This window comes from Ovis canadensis, chromosome 5, assembly GCF_042477335.2.
Source record: "Ovis canadensis isolate MfBH-ARS-UI-01 breed Bighorn chromosome 5, ARS-UI_OviCan_v2, whole genome shotgun sequence".
Lineage (NCBI taxonomy): Eukaryota > Metazoa > Chordata > Mammalia > Artiodactyla > Bovidae > Ovis > Ovis canadensis.
Genome location: NC_091249.1, coordinates 98,511,902 through 98,536,698, shown reverse-complemented (window position 1 = coordinate 98,536,698; position 24,797 = coordinate 98,511,902). Strand labels below are relative to the sequence as shown.

Genomic DNA, 24,797 nt, shown 5'->3' with positions numbered 1-24,797 from the left:
CTATTTATGTCTCTATTCCTGTTACTATTTTTTAAAATAATATTTTCATAATCTTGTTGAGCAGAGACCCATGTAGATAGTCTCACCACAAATTAGTAGATTAGATGAGATAATGTGTGCTACACCTTTCTAAATCAAATGACATTAAAATTAACTAAAAGCTTAGAGATAATGAATGACCTAACAAAAACTAAAGTAAATTTTAATGAGTTGATGATAGAATGGTTATTGGTAGTGTTTGCTCAATTACTTTAAAGAAGAAGAATGAGACTAAATATAATACCTGATTACAAACATTCCCAGAGCATTATTAATTAGATACATGGCCTTAAAAACACCTTTTCATAAATTTAGTTTGTGTTTTAAAATGAAAAAAATAAGTGATACAAACTTTATCATTATATAATTTTTGGTTATTAGTGTTGCTAATTTTCTTTAGCTTATATTCTTGGCATTATCATATAATCAAAACATGAAGGATTTATCCCAAGAGATTGTGTAGTATCTTCTTAAATGTATGCAGTAGCTAGGACTTTCTTTTCTTCTTAGTATTATTATTTTATGCCTTCATTTTCATAATAAGGTCTTTCATCATTATGATTAAACTTCAACTGTTATTCTCCTTTCAGTTCAGTTCAGTTTAGTCACTCTGTTGTGTCCGACTCTTTGTGACCCCATGAATCGCAGCACGCCATGCCTTTATTCTCCTTTAAGAATACAATATTTCTTACATCATATGTAAATCTAAGTAGCAATTCAATATCATCCTTCTTTAAGTACTTGGGATAATGGTCACCTAAGAATTTCATACTTGTTTTTAATTAAAATGATTTTATGTTCATAACATACTAAAGCTATAAGTTAAGCATTCATTCCTCTAAACACATTGCATTTAATAAAACAGCTTTTTGGAATTTATTATTCTAATATAGCTTTCTTGGATATATCAATTTAAAAGTAACAGATATCTTTTTGAAGATATTGAGAAAAAATTTAAACATTGATAGATTACTAGCTTAATTTCCACATAGTAACATATTTCACTGTAATAAATCTACATGCAAAACATTTTTATGATAACTTTGAAAAAGTTAAATTGTATTATGTTTACATTACATGGTGAAAAAATATAGAATAGTTACTCCTGTTATATAATATTGCACTAATGTTTGTGTATCTTCAACATTTAGAAAATGTCATTTTCTTTTCTCTATTATTCCATGTACTAGTAATTCACATAAAATTTAATTTCAGCATGGTCTTTATTTCCATGTATAAGTGTGGCCTTGTGAGAGCTTTCACATAAATTGTTGGTACCAATAAAATCATCTCTGAGATAACCTTTATTGGTGCTAACAATATCCTTTTATTGGGAAAATTCAGGTTCTAGCCATGTACTCCATGGACAGATGGCACCTCCATCCTGAAATCTTTTGATGTTTTTGACATATCTCCCATAAAATATATACAGTGGTAACATAAAAAAAAACAATCCTCTGATAGGCACATTATCCACCAGCTTTTCCTGAAATTTCTCTGTCTCAATTAATGAGAACTCCATTCAGTCAGCTGCCTGGTAGAAAAAACTTAGGATGATCTTTGATACCAGTCCATCAGCAAATTTTATTAGCTATACCTTCAAAGTACACTTCAGTTCAGTTCAGTTCAGTTCAGTTGATCAGTTATGTGTGACTCTTTGTGACCCCATGAAACACAGCACTCCAGGTCTCCCTGTCCATCACCAACTCCTGGAGTTCACTCAAACTCATGTCCATCGAGTCGGTGATGCCATCCAGCCATCTCATCCTCTGTCGTCCCCTTCTCCTCCTGCCCTCAATCCCTCTCAGTATCAGGGTCTTTTCCAATGAGTCAACTTTTCACATGAGGTGGCCAAAGTACTGGAGTTTCAGCTTTAGCATCAGTCCTTCCAAAGAACAGCCAGGACTGATGATCTTTGGAATGGACTGGATCTCATTGCAGTCCAAGGGACTCTCAAGAATCTTCTCCAACACCACAGTTCAAAAGCATCAGTTCTTCAGTGCTCAGCCTTCTTCACAGTCCAACTCTCACATCCATACATGACCACTGGAAAAACCATAGCCTTGACTAGATGGACCTTTGTTGGCCAAGTAATGACTCTGGTTTTTAATATGCTATCTAGGTTAGTGATACAGAGAAGGCAATGGCACCCCACTCCAGTACTCTTGCCTGGAAAATCCCATGGATGGGGGAGCCTGGTGGGCTGCAGTCCATGGGGTCTCTAAGAGTCAGACACGACTGAGCGACTTCACTTTCCCTTTTCACTTTAATGCATTGGAGAAGGAAATGGCAACCCACTCCAGTATTCTTGCCTGGAGAATCCCAGGGATGGGGGAGCCTGGTGGGCTGCCATCTATGGGGTCGCATGGAGTTGGACACGACTGAGGCGACTGAGCAGCACCAGCAGGTTAGTCATAACTTTCCTTCCAAGGAGTAAGTGTCTTTTAATTTCATGGCTGCAGTCACCATCTCCAGTGATTTTGGAGTCCAAAAATATAAAGTCTAACACTGTTTCCACTGTTTCCCCATCTATTTCCCATGAAGTGATGGGATCAGATGCCATGATCTTAGTTTTCTGAATATTGAGCTTTAAGCCAACTTTTTCACTCTCCTCTTTCACTTTCATTAAGAGGCTTTTTAGTTCTTCACTTTCTGCCATAAGGGTGGTGTCATCTTGCATATCTGAGGTTATTGATATTTCTCCCAGAAATCTTGATTTCAGCTTGTGCTTCTTCCAGCCCAGCGTTTCTCATGATGTACTCCACACATAAGTTAAATAAGCAGGGTGACAATATACAGCCTTGACATACTCCTTTTCCTATTTGGAACCAGTCTGTTGTTCCATGTTCAGTTCTAACTGTTGTTTCCTGACCTGCATACAGATTTCTCAAGAGGCAGGTCAGGTGGTCTGGAATTCCCATCTTTTTCAGAATTTTAGTTACATGAAAAAAAAACAGATTTTAAATTTGGAGAAAACAGCCTCCTATTGGGAGAAGATGGTATTTAGGATTTTCACAGAGAGGAGGTCAATGCTTGGCTTCAGTACTTCAAATGACAGGTTAACTCTTGTTAGGGATTAGTGTAGCTAGTGACTTTAAGTTGAAACCAGTGCTCATTTACCATTCTGAAAATTCTAGGGCTCTTAAGAATTACACTAAACACAATCTGCCAGTACTCTATAAATGGAACAACAAAGCCGGATGACAGCATATTTGTTTATTACATGGCTTATTGAATATTTTAATACCACTGTTGAGATTACTGCTCAGAAAAAAAAAATCCTTTCAAAATATTACTGCTTGCTGACAATGTGGTTGGACACTCAATAGTACTGATGGAAATATACAATGCCATTAATGATGCTTTCATGCCTGACAACTCAACATCTAATCTGCAGCCCATGGATCAAGGAGTAATTTTGATTTTCAAATATTATATAAGAAATGAAATTTTTAAGGCTATAAGTGCTATATGACTTCTCTGATAAATCTGGCAAAGTAAATTGATAAACTTCTGGAAAAGCCTCATTATTCTAGATTCCATTAAGAACTTATGTGATTCATGAGAAGGGGCCAAATGTCAATATTAAAAGGAGTTTGGAAGAAGTTAATTCCAATCCTTGTGGCTGATTTTTAGGGGCTCAAAACTTCAGTGGAGGAAGTACCTTTCAGATGTGGTAGAAATAGCAAGCAAAATAAAGTCAGGAGTGGAGCCTGAAGATGTAACTAAATTGCAGCAATCTCATGATAAAACATTTACTGTTGTCTCTTATGGATGAGCAGGAAAGTGGCTTCTTGAGATGGAATTTACTTTGAGTGAAGATGGTGTGAAGATTGTTGAAATGATAACAAAGGATTTAGATTATTACAAGAACTTAGTTGATAAAGCAGTGGCAGAGTGTGAGTTCAATTTTGAAAGAAGTTCTAGTGTGAGTAAAATGCTATCAACAGGCATAAATCACAGCAGGATCCTCTATGATCCACCTCCCAGAATGCTGGAAATAAAAGCAAAAATAAACAAATGGGATCTAATTAAAATTAAAAGCTTCTGCACAACAAAGGAAAATATAAGCAAGGTGAAAAGACAGCCTTCTGAATGGGAGAAAATAATAGCAAATGAAGCAACTGACAAACAACTAATCTCAAAAATATACAAGCAACTTATGCAGCTCAATTCCAGAAAAATAAACGACCCAATCAAAAAATGGGCCAAAGAACTAAATAGACATTTCTCCAAAGAAGACATACGGATGGCTAACAAACACATGAAAAGATGCTCAACATCACTCATTATTAGAGAAATGCAAATCAAAACCACAATGAGGTACCACTTCACACCAGTCAGAATGGCTGCGATCCAAAAATCTGCAAGCAATAAATGCTGGAGAGGGTGTGGAGAAAAGGGAACCCTCCTACACTGTTGGTGGGAATGCAAACTAGTACAGCCACTATGGAGAACAGTGTGGAGATTCCTTAAAAAATTGCAAATAGAACTACCTTATGACCCAGCAATCCCACTTCTGGGCATACACACCGAGGAAACCAGAATTGAAAGAGACACATGTACCCCAATGTTCATCGCAGCACTATTTATAATAGCCAGGACATGGAAACAACCTAGATGTCCATCAGCAGATGAATGGATAAGAAAGCTGTGGTACATATACACAATGGAGTATTACTCAGCCGTTAAAAAGAATTCATTTGAATCAGTTCTGATGAGATGGATGAAACTGGAGCCGATTATACAGAGTGAAGTAAGCCAGAAAGAAAAACACCAATACAGTATATAACACATATATATGGAATTTAGGAAGATGGCAATGACGACCCTGTATGCAAGACAGGGAAAGAGACACAGATGTGTATAACGGACTTTGGGACTCAGAGGGAGAGGGAGAGGGTGGGATGATTTGGGAGAATGACATTCTAACATGTATACTATCATGTGAATTGAATCGCCAGTCTATGTCTGACGCAGGATGCAGCATGCTTGGGGCTGGTGCATGGGGATGACCCAGAAAGATGTTATGGGGAGGGAGGTGGGAGGGGGGTTCATGTTTGGGAATGCATGTAAGAATTAAAGATTTTAAAATTTAAAAAATAAAAAACTAAAAAAAAAATCAATAAAATAAAAATAAAATAAAATAAAATTCTGAAAAAAAAAACCAAAAACAGGCATTGCATGTTACACATGAATCATTGGTGAATGGAAGAGTCAACCGATACAGCAGACTTCAATTGTTTTCTTATTTTAGGAAATTTCCACAACCACCGAAACCTTTAGCAACCATTCCCCTGATCAGTCATGCATGCTTAGTTACTCAGTCATGTCTAATACTTTGAGGCCCATGGACTGCAGTCTGCCAGGCTCCTCGGAGTCCATAGGTTCCACAGGTTCATAAAAGAGTCTGACAAAACTTAGCAACTAAATAACAACAACAAATGTAAAATTTTTAGACATAATGCTCTTGCACACTTCATAGACTACAATTAGTATACACATAACATTTTTAGCTCTTAGAAACCTCCAAATTCATGTGACTCTATTGCAATATACACTTTATTGGGATTGTTTGGAACTAAACCACTATCTCTCTGAGGTATGCTTGTAATTCCATCGTCAATATAATGCTAATAACACTCAGTTTGAAGTAAAATATTTTTCTATAATGTTTGTTATCAGGTAATATGTTTTTGTTTTACTAAATTACATTAGAATTTCATATCAGAAGTGCAATCCACTTCGAATAGGGCTGAATATACAGGATACCATTTGGTTAGCATATTTATCCTATGTATCTTCAGAAACAGGAGAGAAGCACATGTATTTATAAACACTTAAAATCTAATTTTCTGGGTCAAATACCATCAGATTTGCAAAGTGGATGGTCACAATTGAAGGCAAATGTCATCTGTCTTGATTTGGCAGACTATGTGATATTTAGGGAAAGCCTTAATCGCAGACCAAATGTATTTGAGCATGCTAATTTTTTGTTATATTGCATTTTTTAAGATATATTTTAAATTTATTCAATGTTTTTATTTTAGTTTCTTTTATATAATATAAAAATTACATGAGATAAAATAATAAAGAATGACTTTTTTCAAAATAATAAGAGTATGAATGCCTTCATATTGATGGAGGCAAAAACTTATTTTAAATTTTTAATGTGCAAAACAATCTGTACTGCAGACAGATGACTAAATATCACCAAACACTTACTGATTTATCAGGGATTAACTGATTTCAAAACACTTATATGAAATAACCTCACCCAGCCATCATTCTTACTGGGCACTTACATTTTTTCTGCTTTCACTATGATGTGATGAGCAACCATTGCATAAATCTTTATTCATGTGCATGAATTTTCTTTTGAAATATTCCTGAAAGTGAAAATATAAAATCAAAGTGCTTTTAATGTTTCAAGACTTCTGATTTATCTTACCTAGTCACCTTCCTAAAAAGTTGTCATTTACATTATAACCAGTAACATAAGGTGATCATCTTTCTGTACTGAAGTATACTATTTTTTAGTATTGAGAATTGGAGATAGGCATAAAATTATGTGTGTGTGTGTGTGTTAGTCAATCGGTGTGTCTTACTCTTTGTGACCCCATGGACTCCTCTGTCCAAATGATTCTCAAGGCAAGAATACTGGAGTGGACTACCATTTCCTTCTCCATGGGATCTTCCCAACACAGGGATCAAACCTGGGTCTCCCATATTCCAGGAAGATTCTTAACTGTCTGAGCCACGATAATTTTTAGCTGTTTGTTTATTAGTTAGGGTTAACTCATACACATTTCATTCATTTTCATCTTTAAATGAAATTATCTCCTCAAATTTTTGTTAAACAATTGTATTTTTGTCATATTTAACATAGTTTTCTAAGTTTACCTTTGAAAATTATCTTATTGTTGGGGCTTTAAATATACAGAAATATTTTAGTTTTATTTGATCAAACCTAAAAATAATTTCCTTTGTGACTGACTTCATTATTTCTGTTTATCTATTGAGGAAATCCTTCTTCTGACTATTTACCTCCATAAAAAGTAAAAGAAAAAACTCAGGCTTGGCCATACCCTGAATACAGAGAACTTGAAATTTCCTGCCCAAATGCCAACTAGGTTGTTTGCAGAGTCTACTCACCAACCTGGAGTGACAGTTTAAGTTTGAGGCTTGAAAATCAAAGAGAACTGTTGTGTAGGTCCCAGTCCAAGTGCAGGAGAAAAACCGATGTTCTAGCTTAAACTATCAAGAAAATAGCAAATTTTCCTTTCCTCTGATTTTTGTTCTATTAAGGCCCTCAACCAACTGGATGATTCTCATCTACAATCTCCTGAACAGAGGGCAATCTCCCCTGTGCAGTTTACTGATTCAGATACTAATCTCATTTGGAGACACCCTCATAGAAATACTCAGTAATACCAACGCAGGGCACTGGAGCCCATCAGGTTTCTCTGTCCAAGGGATTTCCCAGGCAAGAATACTGGAGAGGGTTGCCATTTTCTTCTCCAGGGGATCTTCCCAACCTGGAGATCAAAACCTCAAAACATTGTCTCTTGCATCTCCTGCATTGACATGCAAATTCTTTACCACTGAGCCACCTGGGAAACCTTACTCAGTCATAATGTTTAGCCAAATATCTGGGAACCCCTTAATCCAGTCAAGTTGATACATAAATTAACCGTCATACCCCTGGATAGTGTGCAATAGTTCAGTTCAGTTGCTCAGTCGTGTCCAACTCTGTGACCCCATGAACCGCAGAAACCAAACCTCCCTGTCCATCACCAACTCCAGGAGTCCATCCAAACCCATGTCCATCAAGTTGGTGATGCCATCCAAACATCTCATCCTCTGTCATCCCCTTCTCCTCCTGCTCTCAATCCCTCCCAGCATCAGAGTCTTTTCCAATGAGTCAGATCTTCGCATGAGGTGGCCAAAGTATTGGAGTTTCAGCTTCAACGTCAGTCATTCCAGTGAACACACAGGACTGATCTCCTTTATTGACTGGTTGGATCTCCTTGCAGTCCAAAGGACTCTCAAGAGTCTTCTCCAATACCACAGTTCAAAAGCATCATTCTTTGATGCTCAGCTTTCTTTGTAGTCCAACTCTCACATCTATACACGGCCACTGGAAAAACCATAGCCTTGAGGAGATGGACCTTTGTTGACAAAGTAATGTCTCTGCTTTTTAATATGCTGTCAAGGTTGGTTATAACTTTCCTTCCAAGGAGTAAGCATCTATAAATTTGATGGCTGCAACCACCATCTGTAGTGATTTTGGAGCCCAGAAAAATAAAGTTGGCCACTGTTTCCACTGTTTCTCCATCTATTTACCATGAAGTGATGAAAAAGGATGCCATGATGTTAGTTTTCTGAATGTTGAGCTTTAAGCCAACTTTTTCACTCTCCTCTTTCACTTTCATCAAGAGGCTCTTCAGCTCCTCTTCACTTTCTGCCATAAGCGTGGTGTCATGTGCATATCTGAGGCTATAGATATTTCTCCCAGCAATCTTGACTCCAGCTTGTGCTTCCTCCAGCCCAGCGTTTCTTATGAGGTATTCCGCATGTAATTTAAATAAGCAGGGTGACAATATACAGCCTTGACTTACTCCCTTTCCTATTTGGAACCAGTCTGTTGTTCAAGCAAAATGGCTGTCTGTGGAGGCCTTCCAAATAGCTATGAAAAGAAGGGAAGTGAAAAGCAAAGGAGAAAAGGAAAGATATACCCATTTGAATGCAGAGTTCCAAAGAATAGCAAGGAGAGATAAGAAAGCCTTCCTCAGCAATCAATGCAAAGAAATAGAGGAAAGCAATAGAATGCGAAAGACTAGAGATCTCTTCAAGAAAATTAGATACCAAGGGAACATTTCATGCAAAGATGGGCTTGATAAAGGACAGAAATGGTATGGACCTAACAGAAGCAGAAGATATTAAGAAGAGGTGGCAAGAATACACAGAAAAACTGTACAAAAAAGATCTTCAAGACCCAGATAATCATGATGATATGATCACTCACCTACAGCCAAACATCCTGGAATGTGAAGTCAAGCGGGCCTTAGGAAGCATCACTATGAACAAAGCTAGTGAAGGTTATGGAATTCCAGTTGAGCTATTTCAAATCCTGAAACACGATGCTGTGAAAGCGCTGCACTCAGTATGCCAACAAATTTGGAAAACTCAGCAGTGGCCACAGGACTGGAAAAGTCAGTTTTCATTCCAATCTCAAAGAAAAGCAATGCCAAAGAATGCACAAACTACTGCACAATTGCACTCATCTCACACACTAGTAAAGTGATGCTTAAAATTGTCCAAGCCAGACTTCAGCAATACGTGAACCGTGAACTTCCAGATGTTCAAGCTGGTTTTAGAAAAGGCAGAGGAACCAGAGATCAAACTGCTAACATCCGCTGGATCATGGAAAAAGCAAGAGAGTTCCAGAAAAACATCTATTTCTGCTTTATTGACTATGTCAAAGCCTTCGACTGTGTGGATCACAATAAACTGTGGAAAATTCTGAGAGACATGGGAATACCAGACCACCTGACCTGCCTCTTGAGAAATCTGTATGCAGGTCAGGCAGCAACAGTTAGTGTGCAATAATTAATGCATTAAATATTTCAATTCATATCATCTACTAGAAATATAAACAGAAAGGGACTGAAAATTATGATGCCACTAACTACAAAACCTCAGGGCTATAATGGAGAGAGATCAGCACAGGAGATTTATCATACTGTAATTATCATTGTCTTCATTAACAAAACTCCTTTAAAAACTAAATACAAGTCAATAACATACTTTTAAAATTGCATTATGTTCTTATAATTTTCAATATTCAATTGTTTGTATTTTATAAATATCCTCTTTATATGCTATATGTTAAATATTTTCTTAGATATGTTAAGGGAATAAAACACCATAACATTACATGGTTACACCATGTAACCATCCAGATTACTTAAGTTAAAAATTCTATGATGTAAGGAAATACAAACTTTGGCTTGGCTTTCTCAGTTTAGCTGACTGTTAATGCTTTTTTTTTTTAATATAAGAGAAAATGTGGAATAATTTAATTGTATTATACAGTTCTCTTCTTAATCACATTACTAATATTTGTAAGAATTCTATACTTTTTAATCAGTTCTTTGGTGCTCAGCTTCCTTTGACTTCCCTGGTGGCTCAGATGGTAAAGCATCTGCCTACAACGTGGGAGACCCAGGTTCGATCCCTGGATCAGGAAGGACCTCTGGAGAAGGAAATGACAACCCACTCCAGTCTTCTTGCCTGGAAAATCCCATGGACGGAGGATCCTGGTAGACTACAGTCCATGGAGTCGCAAAGAGTCAGACACGACTGAGTGACTAAACTATACTTTTTAATTTCTGATGATTAGATAATATTTAGAGAAATTATATTCTTTAACATACATTTAGGGAAATTATATATATGCTATATTATAAAGTATATATTCATAAAATACTATATCTGTTTTAGAGAACCTTTATGCACAAAATTTGATCTCCCTAACCTTCCCCATTGACTGCCCATGAGTATAACCCATTATTTTAAGTTAAGCTTCATTTTATATTCTCACCACCATGACTTCTATATGCTATACTATGTGGAACATTTATTAAACCCAGAATGCTTAATACTATATATTGGCCATTATAGGCATTTATGTTCATAGATTGTATATCAGAGCTAATGATTTTCCCATGTCAAAAATGCTAGTAGAATGTCTCAATTATTGTATCAAAAATTCATCATTATAAATCAAATAAAACATCATTTACCAGAAAGGACTTTTCAACTTTTGAATTAGACTTAGTTTATCAGTAACATATAGTCTGTCTTTTTAATCATTCAAAAAATACCACAAGCCAGTCAGGGAATTTTCTATCTATAAGGATCCAAAATTGCACCTATGTGAATTTTTTCCTTTTTTTACTTTTTTTTCTCTTTCTCTCTCTCTCTCTTTTTTTTTTTTTAAGAAAGGATTTACTAGTGCTCCATAAAGAATTTTCAAATGTTTCTGAACTTCAGGAACATGGTATTTTATAGAGACTCTCTTAAGAATGAGATATAATGTCTGAAGCAATTTCTGGAAGGATCAAACTCATTAACTGTAACTAGGCTGTCTGCCTACACATGATAGCTGGTTACTGTGCAGACAGCTACTAGGAATGATGATCCAAGCTTCTAACAGTGCTGTAAGTAATTTAAAACATATTGCTCCACTGTACCGATGTTTAATAGTGATGTCAACTTTGCATCTGAGAAAGTAAATGATGTGTAGAGAGGTTTGTTTGGAAAAATGGCTACAAGTTTTCATTATCTTCCAGGGGAAAAAGGCTTTAGTAAAATAATTCTTTGATTTTATTACAGTGGTATAAACAGACCTATGTGTTAAGGTGTCTCTATTTTATCCAACTAATTTAGAGAGTAAGACATGGAGCTGGTCTCAGATTATCATATTCAATAAACCAAAGTTTACTATATTGTATGACACTGAAGGGTAGAAGAATATCCCACCTCAACACATGTCACTTTGGCATAAGAATTATTTTGAGCTAAAGGCACTAAAAATAGTAGATGCAAGAAGAGTAAATATTCAAATCTCCTTTTATTCCTGAAACAAGAGATTAAAAACTCCCATGTGAGAGATGTGTTCCATGTACTAGAAGAAAATAAATATTTTTCGACCGGGAATCAAAGCTGAGAGAAAATAAGCATTCTGCAGAGAGAATAAACAGACCTTGTTAAAATAATTGTTTTGAAAGGGTTCACTTACTTTAATAACACTACATTTACCATGTTATCACCATGAAATGTAAATTAAGATTAGACAAGAGAATTTCACAAGGACAGCAAAGCATTCTGTGATATACCAATAGTTTGTATAATGTCTGACCAAACCAGCTTGCTCATCAATCACTTGCATTATAGGCATTTTATTTAGTTGATGATTCTTTTGGAGAAAATAAACTTACTACACACATTTTAAAAGTGTTTTTCATTTACCTGTCCATTAGCACTTAAAACATGCATTTGTTTAAAATAACATTTAATATTTTTCTAATATAACAGTGAAAGTGCTGCACTCAATATGCCAGCAAATTTAGAAAACTCAGAAGTGGCCACAGGACTGGAAAAGGTCAGTTTTCATTCCAATCCCAAAGAAAGGCAATGCCAAAGAATGCTCAAACTACCGCACAATTGCACTCATCTCACACACTAGTAAAGTAATGCTTAAAATTCTCCAAGCCAGGCTTCAGCAATATGTGAACTGTGAACTTCCTTATGTTCAAGCTGGTTTTAGAAAAGGCAGAGGAACCAGAGATCAAATTGCCAACATCCAAGGGATCATGGAAAAAGCAAGAGAGTTCCAGAAAAACATCTATTTCTGCTTTATTGACTATGCCAAAGCCTTTGACTGTGTGGATCACAATAAACTGTGGAAAATTCTGAGAGAAATGGGAATACCAGACCACCTGACCTGCCTCTTGAGAAATCTGTATGCAGGTCAGGAAGCAACAGTTAGAACTGGACATGGAACAACAGACTGGTTCCAAATAGGAAAAGGAGTACATCAAGGCTGTATATTGTCACCCTGCTTAGTAAACTTATATGCAGAGTACATCATGAGAAATGCTGGACTGGAAGAAACACAAGCTGGAATCAAGATTGCTGGGAGAAATATCAATAACCTCAGATATGCAGATGACACCACCCTTATGGCAGAAAGTGAAGAACTAAAAAGCCTCTTAATGAAAGTGAAAGAGGAGAGTGAAAAAGTTGGCTTAAAGCTCAATATTCAGAAAACTAAGATCATGGCATCTGATCCCATCACTTCATGGAAGGTAGATGGGGAAACAGTGGAAACAGTGTCAGACTTTATTTTGGGGGGCTTCAAAATCACTGGAGATGGTGACTGCAGCCATGAAATTAAAAGACGCTTACTCCTTGGAAGAAAAGTTATGACCAACCTAGATAGCATGTTCAAAAGCAGAGACATTACTTTGCCGACTAAGGTCCGTCTAGTCAAGGCTATGGTTTTTCCTATGGTCATGTATGGATGTGAGAGTTGGACTGTGAAGAAGGCTGAGCACCGAAGAATTGATGCTTTGAACTGTGGTGTTGGAGAAGACTCTTGAGAGTCCCTTGGACTGCAAGGAGATCCAACCAGTCCATTCTGAAGGAGATCAGCCCTGGGATTTCTTTGGAAGGAATGATGCTGAAGCTGAAACTCCAGTACTTTGGTCACCTCATGCAAAGAGTTGACTCATTGGAAGACTCTGATACTGGGAGGGATTGGGGGCAGGAGGAGAAGGGGATGACAGAGGATGAGATGGCTGGATGGCATCACTGACTCGATGGATGTGAGTCTGGGTGAACTCCGGGAGTTGGTGATGGACAGGGAGGCCTGGTGTGCTGCGATTCATGGGGTCGCAAAGAGTCGGACAAGACTGAGGAACTGAACTGAACTGAACTGAAAGGGGATCTACAATTTAAGTCATTCTCATGCCTACAATTATGATTCCAAAATAAATACTACTTCAAAGTGGCTCTGTCACCAGCTTTTTAGGTTTGGTTTAAAAACACACAGACTTGCAGGGAGGTTTAAAATGTATTTCATGCACTGTTCTGAAAGGTTCCTCAAGAGGTATGTGAAGTGAAGTGAAGTGAAGTCCCTCAGTCATGTCCAACTCTTTGTGACCCCATGGACTGTAGCCTACCAGTCTTCTCCATCCATGGGATCCTCCAGACAAGAATACTGGAGAAGGGTTGCCATTTCCTTCTCTAGGAGATCTTCCCAACCCAGGGATTTAACCCGGGTCTCCCCCATTGTAGGCAGACGCTTTACCCTTTGAGCCACCAGGGAAGTCTCCTCAAGAGCTAACCAGACCTTAAACAGCACTCAAGTCTACAAGAGAAAATTAAATTAACTGTGGTAAATAGGATTCCTACATTATATCAAAAACATATGTTATTCTGCAGCAACTGGGAGCATTTTCAGGACTGGCATGTTGTCTTCTTTAGAACTAATTTCAACAGAACAGTTTAAGAAGGTGGACAGGTACTGTTATCAACTGTATTTAAAAGTGACATGTTCCTTTTGTGTTGATCTGACTCCCCTGAATGACCTAGCTAGTGAACTAGTCACCAGTAACTTGGTCACCAGGCAAATCAGTCCTGCAAGAAAGGAAGCCAATATTCAAATTACCATGTTCTTGTCTGACCTAAACAATTTATTTTCAGCATAAACATATAACCTTAATATGAGATGTCTAACTAAAGCAAGCACCACCACCACCAAGTCCAAGATGGCACCTCCTCTTCTAAGGTTTAGGCTTTGCCCAGAATTTTTGATACAGGGAATAGGCCATACCAAGAGTCATTGCTCCCACAACGAAGCCTTGGGCTGCCACAGGCATGTGGATCAGGTGAACAGACATTTTAGTATCCCCCTGTTCTTCAATCTATATTGTCCATATGCAACAATTGCTCCAAAACCTGCCATTCCATTGGGGACAAATGGTGCCTGATCTTCATCATATGAAGCAAGAGAAACATCTGTGTCACTTGACATAGTGATTGAAGAACCTTCAGACAACTACAAGATGTTTCAGGTTCCTACTGGCTTCAAACTTTGTCAAAATAATTCTTATCTTCCTTTAATTTCCCCATATATTTCAGTTACTTTTCTACAATTGTCTCCCTTTGTTCAAACCAGTATAAATGTATTGAGATTTTGCCATTTTTCTGGGTCTTTTTTCATGTCCTTATGAGGGCTCCTCTGTCACAACTTACATAAATATGTATGCTCTTTGCTTGTTAATCTATTTTTTGTTGTTGTTCCATCACTCAGTCATGTTCAACTCTTTGTGATCCCATGGACTGCAGCATGCCAGGCCTCCCTGTCCATCGCCAGCTCCCTGACCTTGCTCAAACTCATGTCCATTGAGTTGGTGATGTCATCCAACCATCTTGTCCATTGTCATCCCCTTCTCCTACTGTCTTTAAACTTTACTAGTATCGGGGTTTTTATCTATCTGTTTCATGTCAATTTAATTCTCAGGCACATCTGGAAAAAGGTTAAAGGGGTTTAACTTCCAAGAGGTTAAAGGCAAAATTGTGTTTCATTTACACCATTAACGAAGACTATATTTAGTATATTTTGTACAGATACTTAGGATTAAAAACAACAGCATATCCAATCAGCTTTACCACTTTGTAAAGATGAAAATGAGATGTATATATGTGCTCAAGGAAGACTGAGGAGACAAATGATGCATATATCTTTCAGAGAATTGCACAAACTAAACTGTATGGAAGAACTAAGAGGAGAGGCATGTTCAAAGAGCAAAATGATTGACATATTCTTTACCTTAACCAGTGGAATAAATCCAGTGGATTTCTAAAAGCACAGAAACATGCTTTCATAGAAATGTGTTCTGAAGTTCAAGAAAGTTTTGACTACTTATACTAGGTCTGCTGTGTTGATTTTTGATAACATATTCATATTTTACACATGATTATTTTTGTTTTTTCATGTTTTTAGAGAGACCATAACAGATTTTAATGCTTATTTAAATAATGTATCAATTTTAAACTATTATTTAGTTTTCACCAGCTTTATCGTCCCTCTTGGTGTAGTCCATCTTGTCCATTTACAATTAATTGAAAATCTGGTTTCATAAGTTTCCAGTGGGCTACCTAGCAAGGGAGGTTCCTTGTTTATACCTTAAACTTCTAGCTTCATTTACAAAGTTTAGAGAAGTACCCATGAAGATATAATGATGCAGCCACCAACTCTAAGGCAGGCTTCATAATTAAGTTCCTAGAACCATCTCCTGATTCCAGTAAAGTTGGGATTCCAAAAAGTAAATTGAGTGTCTGCAGTATATACATTATTAGATATTCAGAAAGAAGTGCTGAGTCATGGATCACAGAAGGTAGTAAGGGCAGACAGGAGGAAATACTAGTGCTTTATGGCAAGTGAACAGCACATGACACTGCCTCAGATTCTGAACTTAAATTAGTAATGGTAATATTATATATGTTTGTCACTGTATGTCTCTGTTTTAAAAACCAAAACTATTCCTCATAATGTTACACAATTCTTATAGTATAATACAGTCTAGTACATAAATGTTATACAAAAGAGATTATTTCAATTATGTGTTTATTCCATTAGTATTATCCAATTTTTTTCTTGCTAACATATTTCACATTCCTTTATCACTACCTATATTTGGTTTTCTGACAAAGTCTTGTTGATAATTGTTGAAATAATACTCAATAGGAAAAATATGCTAAGGAAAGCTAAAAGTTGAATTAAAATAATATAAATATTTAATAGTATATATTAATTTTTTCAATTTAAAAAAAGTATATATTTTGGCTGACCCGTTTCTTGGTTGCTATGTGAGCTTTCTCTAGTTTAGTCAGCAGCAGCAACTCTCTACTTGTGGTATGTGGGCTTCTCGTTGCTGTGGCTTCTCTTGTTGTAGAGCATGGGCTCTAAGCCTGCAGGTTTTAGTAGTTGTAGCTCAAGGCTTCTAGAGCATTGGCTCAGTTGTGCTGCACTGGCTTACCTACCCTGCAGGCATGCGGAATCTTATAGCAGGGATCCAACCCATGTCCTCTCAACTGGCAGGCTAATTCTTAACCACTGGACTACCATGGAAGTCCTAATTAAAAAAAAAAAAACAAAAACAACTATGAGTGAATTCCTTGTGACAAGTTAAATGTTGATCAATGGTACATGAAAAAGTTACTTTATAAAATAAAGAAGGTTCTAAACAGGGTAAAGTGTACTCCTACAAAAGAGAGGCAACTCTGAAAGAGTTTAGTAGTCCATTATGATTAAAATATCCAGAATATATGGAAGTCAGAGACACAGTTTTAATGAACATGAGTATCAGAAGTAAAATATAAATTTTCACATCTGAATTTTCATACCAAACTCTGCTTCAAGGGAACATAATCTAAGATAAGCATCAAGAATATCTTAATTTTATAGCTAAGGAGGTGATGGTATTATTTGTACTTTGATAGCTGTATTCTGTTCATATTTTAGTTCTAATCTGTTAGTCTCCAAGCCTCCCTTTAAGATGGAGTGGGGCTTTTTATAAGAGACTTACCTAAAATAAACCCTGTTAATGGATTTGCTATAGGGCTTTCTAAACTCATGCTTTTATTAAAGATAATTAAGACCTATCATCCATAAATATAAATATTTAACATATTATGAATAGTGAAATATTACTGAAAGTATATCTTTAGTTTTCATGCCCACCGTGGTTTTATTTTTGTTTGTTTTTTACCAGAAAAATGGGTTCATTTGGGAAAGTATTTCAATTTGGGACAAGCAGGCTACAGAAAAAAGCCATAGGCAAGTCCATCAAAGAGGAACTTTATTTTATAGAGAAAAGGAGGCAGTTGTTTTGAATAAGTCCCTCAGAGGAAAGCAAGAATTCTAGGTGATGATGGGTTCTCACTGGCTTATTTACTGGGGTAGTTGACACAACAGTGTGTTGAGAGTAGAAATTTTCATACACTTAATGTATTCTTTGACTGCAACTTGCACGTGAGTTTGTATTTATTATCTGCATGAAAGCTACATAAAGCCCACTGTGGTTGCCTTTCATACAGGACATTAGCCTCCTCAAAACATTAAACATCAATAGAATTTGACCATCCAGTTATGCTTTAAGAAATAACCCACTTTTCTTTATGAATTAAAGATCTAAATAATTGAATTAAAAGATGATTCCTATTTTGTCCAATCCCTATTTGTCAATTAGGAATGTCACTGCTTTAATGCAAATATCCATTAGAGTTGTATATTTTCTTTTAAAAAATTATATATTATTCATATAGAAAGTTGGATCTAATTTCATCTGATATTTAGTTAACTAATTCTGGTAAAGCTCTAAAGCAATATGTCTTGGAAATAGACATTTTTATAGACTAGATAAACCTATTTTCTCCATTTCAGTTAGTGTTACTCACTGAGATGTTCAAATCAGAAATGTGATAATCATCTTTTATTCTCTCTTCTTCCTTACCTTGACACATGGAATATAGTATCTACCGCTAAATACTAATTATTTTACCTTCACAATGTATCTTGAATCTAATATACTTTTTCTTTAACTCCACTGGTAATACTCTAGTTTGAGCCATTGGCCATTGTAGTTGCTCATCTAAACTGTGAAAGCAGCTCCCTAAATAAATTCTTCTCTTGCTTTTTCTAGTACCACTTTTTCCTACATAGAGCTAAAAGAACTATTTTTATTAAATCTATATTAATAGTTTCCTGCTTATAAATTTTCAATGACTACTCATATTATTCAGAATAACTTGGACTTTTAGTGTAGTAGATTGAGGTGTGCCCCCCAAAAGATATGCCCAACCCCTAACTCCCTCTATCTGTAAATATGATCTTTTTGAAAATAGGTATTTTCAGATGTAATTAAGCTAAAATTGTCAAATAAGACACTTCTGGATTTAGACTGGATTTTAAAGCAATGACGGGGATCATAAGAGAAGATATGGGGCACAAGGGGTCATAGGAGGTGAGCAGATGATGCAAGCTGACGGGAAGACAATCACAAGTCAAGGAATGCAAAGGAACTCCAGCAATCACCAAAAGGTAAGAGGGATGAATGCTTCCTTAGCATCCTTAGAGAGAGTGTGGTTCTGCAGACACCTTGATTTCAGGCTTCTGTTAGAACTGTCAAAGAATAAATTTATATACATTTTTAGCCACCAAATTGGTGGTAATTTGTAACAGCAATCCTAGGAAACCATACACACGAAGTTACTTACAAACCCACTTTCACTTTCATCAAGAAGCTTTTTAGTTCCTCTTCACTTTCTGCCATATGGGTGGTGTCATCTGCATATCTGAGGTTATTGATATTTCTCCTGACTATCTTGATTCCAGTTTGTGCTTCTTCCAGCCCAGCGTTTCTCATGATGTACTCTGCATATAAGTTTACTAAGCAGGGTGACAATATACAGCCTTGATGTACTCCTTTTCCTATTCGGAACCAGTCTGTTGTTCCATGTCCAGTTCTAACTGTTGCTTCCTGACCTGCATATAGGTTTCTCAAGAGGCAGGTCAGGTGGTCTGGTATTCCCATCTCTTGAAGAATTTTCTACAGTTGATTGTGATCCACACAGTCAAAGACTTTGGCATAGTCAATAAAACAGAAATAGATCTCAGATGACACCACCCTTATGGCAGAAAGTGAAGATGAACTAAAAAGCCTCTTGATGAAAGTAAAAGTGGAGAGTGAAAAAGTTGGCTTAAAGCTCAACATTCAGAAAATGAAGATCATGGCATCTGGTCCCATCACTTCATGGGAAATAGATGGGGGAACAGTGAAAACACTGTCAGACTTAAATTTTTTTTGGCTCCAAAATCACTGCAGATGGTGACTGCAGCCATGAAATTAAAAGACGCTTACTCCTTGGAAGAAAAGTTATGACCAACCTAGATAGCATGTCGAAAAGCAGAGACATTACTTTGCCAACAAAGGTCCATCTAGTCAAGGCTATGGTTTTTCCTGTGGTCATGTATGGATGTGAGAGTTGGACTGTGAAGAAGGCTGAGGGCTGAAGAATTGATGCTTTTGAACTGTGGTGTTGGAGAAGACTCTTGAGAGTCCCTTGGACTGTAAGGAGATCCAACAAGTCCATTCTGAAGGAGATCAGCCCTGGGATTTCTTTGGAGGGAATGATGCTGAAGCTGAAACTCTAGTACTTTGGACACCTCATGTGAAGAGTTGAGTCACTGGAAAAGACTCTCATGTTGGGAGGGATTGGGGGCAGGAGGAGAAGGGGACGACAGAGGATGAGATGGCTGGATGGCATCACTGACTCAATGGATACGAGTCTGGGTGAATTCCGTGAGATGGTGATGGACAGGGAGGCCTGGCGTGCTGCGATTCATGGTGTCGCAAAGAGTCAGACACGACTGAGCAACTGAACTGAACTGAACTGAACTGAAGGTGTGATTTTACTATATCAATCCAAACCTCATTTCATGGCATTCTCCTCTGCATTTATTACACATGACTGTTTACGTTCTTAAAATATACCATAATCCTTGCACTGGCTGTTCTCCCTGCCAAGAATGCTCTTCTCTCAGATCCTCCCAGGCAGCATTTCTCATACTTCAGGTTTCAGTTTAAATGTCATCTCCCAAGTGAGAATATCATTATCAATAGCAAAATTTGCTCATTTTTTTATCGACTATAATAGCACCTACTTTATGTCCTTGTATAATAGCTAGAATTTTGCAATTTTTGTTATTTATGTTCTCTACATTTCTTAGCCTGTACAATTCTTGAGAGTAGATAATACGTATTGAGATTTCCAAAGAGTATTCTATATCCAATTCCTAACGTAAGGCCTAATATTAAAATACTCAATAATTGTGTGCTGAATGAGTGGATGAATGAATTAAGTATCTCAATAATTGAGAAAAGGATTTAATATGTGTTTCTGACAAATGTGCACTGCTTAGTTTTAGAAATATTAACTGTATGTAAAAATTCACTTGAAACATTTCCTAGTAAATAACATGGATCTGGGAAAACTTGGGTCCAATATATGTATTTCTCAGTACTTCTGTGAGAATATTTCCAGTACCTCACGGAAGTGTGCTGCAATGTCACATTTCAATAACAGATGCTGCAATTTTGCCTGTTATGTGCTTAAGTCCAAAACAAACTATTAAATTCTTTAACTTACAGAAAAGAATGAGAACCTGGCTTTATCAATACCTTAAATATCTAAGATAAATATTGATTTCTGTCTTAGAACATAAGAGTAAACTTCTTAGAAGATGAATTAAAAAAAAAAAAAAGCATTCCTTGGGTTTCCCAGGTGTCAGAGTGGGAAAGAGCCCACCTACCAATGCAAGAGACAGAAGAGAAGCAGGTTCGAATCCTGGGTCAGGAAGATCCCTTGGAGTAGGAAATGGCAACCCAGTATTCTTGCGTGGAAAATCAATAGGCAGAGAAGCCTGGTGGGCTACAGTCCATGGGGTCACAGATTTGGACACACCTGATCTTACACACACACATACACAAACCTAGTTATACTAAATTAATATGAGTTGCTCATTTAAAGTTACTTCTTCCCTTGTGGCTCAGCTGGTAGAGTCTGCCTGCAATGCGGGAGACCTGGGTTCGATCCCTGGGTTGAGAAGATTCCCTGGAGCAGGGAAAGGCTACCCACTTCAGTATTCTGGCCTAGAGAATTCCATGGACTATACAGTCCATGAGGTCAGAAAGAGTTGGACACGACTGAGTGACTTTTGCTTTTTTTTGCCAAGGTCAAAGCCAAGAACCCCTTCAGTTCAGTTCAATTCAGTTCAGTTCAGTTCATTTCAGTTGCTCAGTCATGTCCGACTCTTTGATCCCATGGACCGCAGTATGACAGATCTCCCTGTCCATCACCAGCTCCTGGAGTTCACTCAAACTCATGTCCATTAACCAGTGATGCCATCCAACAGTCTCATCCTCTGTCGTCCCCTTGTCCTCCTGCCCTCAATTTTCCCAGCGTCAGGGTCTTTTCAAATGAGTCGGTTCCTCCCATCAGGTGGCCAAAGTATTGGAGTTTCAGCTTTAGCATCAGTCCTTCAATGAACACCCAGGACTGATCTCCTTTAGGATGGACTGGTTGGATCTCCTTGCAGTCCAAGGGTCTCTCAAGAGTCTTCTCCAACACCACAGTTCAAAAGCATCAATTATTTGGCACTCAGCTTTCTTTTTGTACAAATGTCACATCAGTACATGATTGCTGGAAAAACGATAGCCTTGCCTAGATGGACCTTTGTAGGCAAAGTAATGTCTCTGCTTTTCAATATGCTATCTAGGTTGGTCATAACTTTCCATCCAAGGAGTAAGTGTCTTTTAATTTCACGGCTGCAGTCACCATCTACAGTGATTTTGGAGCACAAAAAATAGTCTGTCACTGTTTCCACTGTTTCCCTATCTATTTGCCATGAAGTGATGGGGCCGGATGCCATGATCTTAGTTTTCCGAATGTTGAGAATTAAGTCAACATTTTCACTCTCCTCTTTCACTTTCATCAAGAGGATCTTTAGTTCCTCTTCACTTTCTGCTATAAGGGTGTGTCATCTGAATATCTGAGGTTATTGATATTTCTCCCGGCAATCTTGATTCCAGCTTGCGCTTCTTCCAGCCTAGAGTTTCTCATGATGTATTCTGCATAGAAGTTAAAGAAGAAGGATGACAATATACAGCCTCAACGTACTTCTTTTCCTATTTGGAACCAGTCTGTTGTTCCATGTCCAGTTCTGACTGTTGCTTCCTGACCTGCATACAGATTTCTCAAGAGGCAGTTCAGGTGGTCTGGTATTCCCATCTTTGTTTGTTTGTTTGTTTGTTTTTTTCTTTTATTTTTAAATTTATATTGGTTTTGCTATACATTGACATGAATCCACCACGGGTGTACCTGCATTCCCAAACATGAACCCCCCTCCCACCTCCCTCCCCATAATATCTCTCTGGGTCATCACCGTGCACCAGCCCCAAGCATGCTGTATCCTGTGTCAGACATAGACTGGCAATTCGATTCTTACATGATAGTATACATGTTACAATGCCATTCTCCCAAATCATCTCACCCTCTCCCTCTCCCTCTGAGTCCAAAAGTCATTATACACATCTGTGTCTCTTTTGCTGTCTTGCATACAGGGTCGTCATTGCCATCTTTCTAAATTCCATATATATGTGTTAGTATACTGTATTGGTGTTTTTCTTTCTGGCTTACTTCACTCTGTATAATTGGCTCCAGTTTCATCCATCTCATCAGAACTGATTCAAATGAATTCTTTTTAACGGCTGAGTAATACTCCATTGTGTATATGTACCACAGCTTTCTTATCCATTCATCTGCTGATGGACATCTAGGTTGTTTCCATGTCCTGGCTATTATAAACAGTGCTGCGATGAACATTGGGGTACATGTGTCTCTTTCAATTCTGGTTTCCTGGTGTGTATGCCCAGCAGTGGGATTGCTGGAACACCTGGTATTTCCATCTCTTGAAGAATTTTCCAGTTTATTGTGATCCACACAGTCAAAGGCTTTGGCATAGTCAATAAATCAGAAGTAGATGTTTTTCTGGAACTCCTGCTTTTTCAGTGATCCCACGGATGTTGGCAATTTGATCTCTTATTCCTCTGCCTTTTCTAAAATAAGCTTGAACATCTGGAATTTCATGGTTCATGTATTCCTGAAGTCTGGCTTGGAGAATTTTAAGCATTACTTTACTACCGTATGAGATGAGTGCAATTGTGTGGTAATTTGAGCATTCTTCGGCATTGTGTTTTTTAGGCATTGGAATGAATACTGACCTTTTCCAGTCCTGTGGCAACTGCTGAGGTTTCCAAATTTCCTGGCAAACTGAGTGCAGCACTTTAACAGCATTATTTTTTAGGATTTGAAATAGCTCAACTGGAATTCCATCACCTCCACTAGCTTTGCTCATAGTGATGCTTTCTAAGGCCCACTTGACTTCACATTCCAGGATATTTGGCTCTAAGTGAGTGATCACTTCATTGTGATTATCTGGGTCATGAAAATATTTTTTGTACAGTTTTTCTGTGTATTCTTGCCACCTCTTCTTAATATCTTCTGCTTCTGTTAGGTCCATACCATTTCTGACCTTTATTGAGCCCATCTTTGCATGAAATATTCGCTTGGTATCTCTAATTTTCTTGGAGAGATCTCTAGTCTTCCCCATTCTGTTGTTTTCTTCTATTTCTTTGCACTGATCACTGAGGATGGCTTTTTTTTATCTCTCCTTGCTATTCTTTGGAAATCTGCATTCAAATGTGTATATTTTTCCTTTTCTCCTTTGCTTTTCTCTTCTTTCACAGCTATTTGTAAGTCCTCCCCAGACAGCCATTTTGCTTTTTTGCACTTCTTTTCCATGGGGATGGTCTTGCTCCCTGTCTCCCGTACAATGTCACGAACCTCTGTCCATAGTTCTTCCAGCACTCTATCAGATCTAGTCCCTTAAATCTATTTCTCACTTCCACTGTATAATCATAAGGGATTTGATTTAGATCATATCTGGGTTTTCCCCACTTTCTTCAATTTTAGTCTGAATTTAACAATAAGGTGTTCATGATCTGAGCCACAGTCACCTCCCAGTCTTGTTTTTGCTGACTGTATAGAGCTTTTCCATCTTTGGCTGCAAAGAATATAATCAAACTGATTCGGTTTTGACCATTTGGTGATGTTCATGTGTAGAGTCTTCTCTTGTGTTGTTGGAAGAGGGTGTTTGCTATGACCAGTGCATTCTCTTGGCAGAGCTCTATTAGCCTTTGCCCTGCTACATTCTGTACTCCAAGGTCAAATTTGCCTGTTACTCCAGGTGTTTCTTGACTTCCTACTTTTGTATTCTATTCCCCTATAATGAAAAGGACATCTTTTTGGGGTGTTAGTTCTAAAAGGTCTTTGAGGTCTTCATAGAACAATTAAACTTCAGTCTTCAGCATTACTGGTCGGGACATAGACTTGGATTACCGTGTACTGAACACCCTTTACTATCATAATATGTTAGTTACTGTGAAAATAAAAGATTGAATAAATATGTAGTGAAACAATCAAGAGAAAAACAAAGTTCATGCTAAGAGGAAGAGTGTTAAGTTTAAAAACCCCTGTTTCCTGACATTTCTTTAGGTATATAA

The 24,797-nt window shown here is 37.4% G+C and overlaps 1 pseudogene; it reads right to left on the bottom strand.

Annotated features, from left to right (window-relative positions):
• Window positions 1-14,393: 14,393 nt before the first annotated feature.
• LOC138441861 (HIG1 domain family member 1A, mitochondrial pseudogene) lies at window positions 14,394-14,644 on the bottom strand (annotated as a pseudogene).
• Between the last annotated feature and the right edge of the window lie 10,153 nt (window positions 14,645-24,797).